The sequence below is a fragment of the Haemaphysalis longicornis genome, unplaced genomic scaffold (assembly GCF_048455015.1).
Source record: "Haemaphysalis longicornis isolate Haplotype H1 unplaced genomic scaffold, Haemaphysalis longicornis Haplotype H1 scaffold_1, whole genome shotgun sequence".
Taxonomy (NCBI): domain Eukaryota; kingdom Metazoa; phylum Arthropoda; class Arachnida; order Ixodida; family Ixodidae; genus Haemaphysalis; species Haemaphysalis longicornis.
The window spans coordinates 13,103,265-13,109,585 of record NW_027526203.1 but is presented as its reverse complement, the minus strand read 5'-3'; the positions used below and the strand labels follow the sequence as shown (position 1 = coordinate 13,109,585).

At 49.0% G+C, this 6,321-nt stretch overlaps 1 non-coding gene across 1 annotated transcript; it reads left to right on the top strand.

Moving 5' to 3' along the window:
* Window positions 1-3,367: 3,367 nt before the first annotated feature.
* On the top strand, window positions 3,368-3,445 carry Trnas-gcu (transfer RNA serine (anticodon GCU)). The gene has a single exon. It is a non-coding gene; the product is annotated as a tRNA-Ser (tRNA).
* The last annotated feature ends 2,876 nt before the right edge of the window (window positions 3,446-6,321 follow it).

The window sequence follows — 6,321 nt, the reverse complement described above, 5'->3', positions numbered from 1 at the left end:
CCAGTACTTGGCTTCGGTCACATCTAACTCGAAGCGTTCTTTGCTGAAGACGGCGGCCAGGATCTTCGATCCACTTGGAGTTCTCGCGCCATTTACTGTCACAGCTAAGATCCTGTTTCAACAATTGTGGATGAGGCAGGTGTCATGGGATGCTGAGCTACCCACCGATGTAGCTATGTTGTGGAAAGCCTGGTGCGCCGATTTACTCCAGCTGGTTTCGATTAGGATCCCACGGTGCGTGAGACATGGGCTTGACACAGTAGTGAAAGCTGCTGACATTCATGTTTTCGTAGACGCCAGCTTGAAAGCATATGGAGCGTGCGCATACCTCAAGGCTTCAGACACCGATGATCATGTTGTCACTTCCTTGATTATGGCCAAATCTCGAGTGGCACCGATGAAAGCCTTGACTCTTCCGAAACTGGAACTGATGGGCGCAGTGGTAGGAACGAGAATGGTGAAATACCTGCGAACATCGTGGGATACGTTGTCGCTGAGCGTTGTCATGTGGACGGATTCTACAACCGTACTCAACTGGATCCGAGGGCATCTGAACAAACAAAACCAGTTTGTCCGGAACCGAATACTTGAAATTACAACTGTAACCAAACCAGAGGACTGGATATATTGCCCAGGTGAAGATAACCCTGCAGATTTGTTGACGAGAGGTGTGTCGGCGACTACTCTACGTGAGAGTCGAATATGGTGGAGAGGCCCAGAATGGCTGCCGAAACCGCGTTCTGACTGGCCTACTGACCCAAACAGAGTGAAAGACGCTTGCGGGGAGCAGATGGTGCCCCCACAGCCGGGTGATAAGGTCTCTCAGTTTGCAGGGGTGCTTCTTCAGACACAGGGAAATTCAGAGCCCATTTTATGCCTCGAGAGATTTAGCAGTCTGCAAAAGCTGCTGCGTATCACAGCACAAGTCTTCAGGTTCATGGAACGTTGTCGACGTACGCAAAGGACGTTTCCTGCGTCGATCACCGCCGAGGAGATGGACAGGGCCGAGATTTTCTGGATACGGCATACCCAAAATGAAGTTTTCGACCGAGAGATCGGGCAACTTCGATGTGGCCATTGTGTCGACAAACAATCTGTCCTGCATAACCTCCACCCATTTTTCGACAACAACCGAGTTCTTCGTCTAAGTGGTCGTCTTCAGGGAATGAAAGCTGCCTACGAGGAAAAGCATCCGGTCGTACTACCCAAGCGGCATGCCTTCACAAGGTTAATGGTTGTTGAAGCCCATTGTCGTGTATTTCATGGTGGCGTAGCGAGCACTATGGCCCAGTTACGTCAACGTTTTTGGGTTATTCATGCTCGGCAGGAGGCGAAGAAGGTGATTCGTGCTTGCTTCCTCTGTAAACGATCCAGCAGCAGACCTGTTAACGTACAACATGCTCCGCTGCCTGAGCACAGACTACTGGCTTCCAAACCATTTGAGGTAACTGGACTCGACTTCGCCGGTCCACTTTACGTGAAAAACACCCCGGGCGCAACTACTTCAAAGACTTATGTATTGCTGTTCAGGTGCTCTACCACAAGAGCTGTGCACCTGGAGTTAACAACCGGACTCTCTTCGGACGCTTTCCTTCTCGCTTTTCGTCGGTTCCTGGCGCGCCGAGGGGTACCGTGCACTTTGTACTCCGACAACGCGCTCGCATTCAGAAGAGCTTCAAGAGATATCAAAGAGGCACGGAGGATAATGGGCACCTCTCCATTATCCTCATTTCTCGCCACCAACCGGATTAAGTGGAAATTCATAGTCCCAGCAGCGCCGTGGTAAGGAGGTTGGTGGGAGAGGCTGATTCGCTCCGTAAAGTCAGCCTTGCGGAAGGTGCTTGGAAAGACGAACCTGAGCGCAGAGGAGCTGACCACGCTTCTTACAGAAGTAGAAGCTGTCATCAATTCAAGGCCTCTTACTTATACGTACACCAGTGCGGAGGAGCCCTCGCCTATATGCCCTGCGCACTTTCTCATTGGAACTTCCTTGCTGAGCATACCTGGCCCAGGCAATGAGGACGACTCCTACATCAACCAGGTGACACGTGAAACCACAATTAGCAAGCTTCGGTACCGGCAGAAGCTTTTGGTCCACTTGTGGAATCGCTGGAGAAGAGAGTATATCCTTGAGCTGAGGTCCTTTCATCATCATCCAAGTGCGTCCAACCGAAGTTTACAAGTTGGGGACGTGGTCTTGGTGGAGGCAACTGGCACCCCCAGGAGCCTTTGGTTGCTGGGCCGTGTTACAGAAGTTTTTCCTGGACGAGACGGGCTCACTCGGGCCTGTAGCTTGAAGACGCAGGATGGGAAGATAATTAAGAGACCGGTGCAGACACTTCATTTCCTAGAAATGGGACCTCCATCTTCTGGTGGGGGGAGAATGTAGAAAAAGAGGTAGAGGAATAAAGAGAAGAAGAAGAAACTGCTCGGAACGGTGGCCTCCTGCCTCTCTGCTTCTCTTCGCCCGCCCCTTTCTTAACAGGAGGTATATGCACGGCGAGAAAAAAATTCCACTTAACCGACATTGCGAATTATCTGAGTTCGAGTTAGCAAAATATTATTATGTACACACACACACACACATTATATATATATATATATATATATATATATATATATATATATATATATATATATATATATATATATATATATATATATATATATATCGTATTTACCCGATTCTAACGCGCACCCGATTTTCCTGGCAAAAAAACCGAAAAAACTTGCACCTCCGATTGTAACGCGCACGGGACTTTGTGACCCAGACAAACCAATGCGAGCCTAAACGGGCGATTTATTTCCCGAAGTAATCTCACTCATCTCGCTCCTCGTCGCTCTCCGCTGACCACAACATCTCGGCCTCGGTGCCTTCAAGCGCGTTCGCGATGCCACACTTCTGAACGAACGTCCAACCATGGTCGATGGGATCGTGGCCCACGCTTCGCACGCCCATCCCGACAGCTGCTCCAGAGGTGCACGCTTCAGCCGACCGCTCGTTTTGAACGCGTGGGAGCTGCTGCTGCCATTGCTATTATCAAGCGCGCAAGTGAAACGATTTGACGATTTGTGTGAACGCCCATAGAAAAGCCTAGGCGCCTAGGCTCGCTGCGTCCGAAAAATCGTTGCTAAAAGCTTTGGCGCCATCTTGAGATGCCGATGGCGATGGGTGAGATGAAATTTCTGCTGTTTCGGCAGTTTCGGTTTTGTATCCGATTCTAACGCGCATGCGATTTTTCGGCCTATTTTTTCGGAAAAAACGTGCGCGTTAGAATCGGGTAAATACGGTATATAATGGTCTGAGTGGCGCTGGAAACAAAATTTCCTAATATAAATACCCCAGAAAGTGGAGGGGAAAATCGCCCCGGCGGTAGCGTAGTGGTTATCGCACCAGACCGCTATTCTGGAGGTCGTGGGTTCGGATCCCATCCCACCCGGCGGGCATTTTTTCTCCACTTTCTTTTCGACTAAAAAAATTATTCATCTTTTTCTATGACCCACCACAACCTCCCCTTTGCTTTCCGAGGTTTTCTTGACTGTCAACCCTTATTTTCTGTCTATATATATACATACATATACATATAGAGAAAGATACAGCGAAAGAGAGAGAGAAAAAGAGAGAGCAAATCAGGATGGGAACTGAGGAGCTGGTTGAATTAAGACCGAAGAAAACCTCGGAAAGAAAAGGGGAGGATGCGGTAGGTCATTGAAACAGATTAATAATTTGTAAAGACAGAAAGAAAGTGGAGAAAAAACAATCACGCCATATCCACGGAATGAATGGTGATAAGTGGGGCGAAGCTCGAGAGGGGGAGATCATCGGTAACCGTAACTCTCCCGTGAAAGTTCGCCCATTACATCATTAAGAAAGACGTAAGACTGTGTGCGTACATTGTACAAATCAACGTTTATTTTCGGAGTCAATGCTCCCAGGCCCAGACCTGGTGAAAGACCCCACGCCACCGAGGACTACCCCGCACCTCCACCACAATTTGTCACGTAGGATGGGACACAACGGTAAAGAAAGAAGAAAGAACTTTTATCTAGGGCGAACTTGTGCCCGAACAAGACGAGAGGAAACGAGCAAAGGTCCTTGCGTCTCGTTCGATCTCCGAGAACGACTGCCTGCGTTCGTGGCGTGATCTCTTGCGTGATCTCCCCCTCGCAGTGCACGTGCGCTCGCGCCTCCGTTGGCGAACACAGACAAGCTCGCGCTCCCGGTGCCGAGTTTGCGCTGCCGGTTGCAGCCGGTTCTTGCGCGTGCAACGCGGCCCACTTTGCGGCATCTCCGAAAGCATGCGGCGGTCACGTACCACGAGACACAAGGGATGGACAGACCCATGACTTAAGGAGCTTCGCCCCTAAAATGCCCGCCGGGTGTGATCCGATCCCACGACCTCCAGAATACGCGTATCGTGCGATGACCACTACTCTAGGGGAAAATTTCCCAAATTTTTCCCTCGGGGGAAGACCCACTAGGGTAAAATAGCCCCGCCGGTAGCGGTCTTCGCACCAGACGCGTATTCTGGTGGTCATGGGTTCGGATCCCATCCGGATCCCACCCGGATCCACTTTTTTTCTGTCTTTCCAGATTCTTCATCTGTTTCATTGCCTCTCACGTTCTCCCCTTTGCTTTCCGATGTTTTCTTGACTGCCAACCCTTGTTTCTGTCTTAATTCAACTAATGTTATGTTATATACAGATGTAACATTCAGGGACAAGAAAGGAGCGGAGTGGGTCAGGGAACAAACGCTTGTTAAGGGCATATTAGTAGAAATTAAGAAGAAGAAATGGACGTGGGCAGGGCATGTAATGCACAGGCATGATAACCGTTGGTCATTAAGGGTAACAGAGTGTATCCCTAGAGAGGGCAAGCGTTGCAGGCGGCGGCAGAAAGACGGGCAGATGAGATCAAGAAGTTTGAGGGGATAAATTGGTCGCAGTTAGCACAGGACCGGGGTAATTAGAGATTATTGGGAGTAGCCTTTGCCCTGCAGTGGGTGTTGTTGATGGGCTTTTGATGATGATGATGATGATGATGATGATATATGTTTTTATGTTAACAGCACCGTCGTAGGCTATATTAGAAATTGCTAGAAGTTGTGAAGTGTTCTCATTTATTCAGTGTGATTCTGTTCTTCTTAGTACACAATCATTGTGGAAGTAGGTTGTATGATGTCATATTGTTTAGTGAAAGTTAAAAAAAACATCGCGTGTATTTCGCAAGGCCATTTTAGCTACCCTGAAGAACTGGTCAGTCATGATAGTCAGAAATGTTTCTTATGTACAGCATATGTTGTGATGAAGTGCTCTACCTGCTCTTGGTCTGATGCCTTATACCGGGGGACTCGGGCTCCTCCAAGTGAAACTCTTTTCACATTTGCCTGAGCCCACCAGCATCTTCGTGATGTAAATTAAGAACTTCAACTTGAACCTTGAAGCCTAATATCAGTGACCAAGCATAACTTGCTGCCATTTATTTCGGCATTACTTCGTTTGAACCACGGAAAAAGTACTCTTAAAAATAGTGTAATTGTGTGTTATTTCCGGTTAGTTTCAACATGAACCGCAAGTTCATTCGTTTTTGCCTTGCAGCCATAACGCATTGATGCGGGAAGACTGAAGAAATTATATTGCGTAATTAAGCCTGCTTACGTGGTTTAAAGGGAAAGCAATTTGATTTCCGCTGGCGATACTCACCAAAGCCTCCTTTCCTGCTACATTGTGTTTCCGTCTTTTGGCTTATGTTTCTTCGTTTTCGGGCGCGAATTGCTCTGACAGGCAGACTACAGTAACATTGCACACCATAACTTATCGATAATCAGAGTTCTGTGTAAGTGGTATGCTTGTGGTCTACGCTCTTGTCGCCAAGTTTCCGTCTCACGCATTGTTACGAGAGCGCTAAACGCACTAGGCGTATCCTGATACGTGTCCCGCCACTTGCGATGCGTGATGTAGCGTGATGGAAACGCTTGTCTGTTCTGCCGTCGATACCCCTCGTTCGAATCTCATGCAAACTCAACCGTGTGTTCCTGAAGCAAACGTTTACTGACTTAGTCGAGCCGAGTTTCGCCGTCACCAGCAATTCAACTTCATTTGGCCGCTTCTGCGGCGTAACCTTGGCATCGCATAACGCCACTCGCCGTGCCGTGCTAAGCCGTCATCGCGTGGGCAAGCCACCCCAACACCCTCCGGGATTGGCGCATGAGCTCCCTGCAGCTGGGTTGCCTCCTGACCCCGTGGCCCGCCGGGAGCCTGGCAAAGAGGAAGGAGCACCGTTCTCGCCTAGTCAGTGCGAGTTTGGCAGAGAAAGCGAGG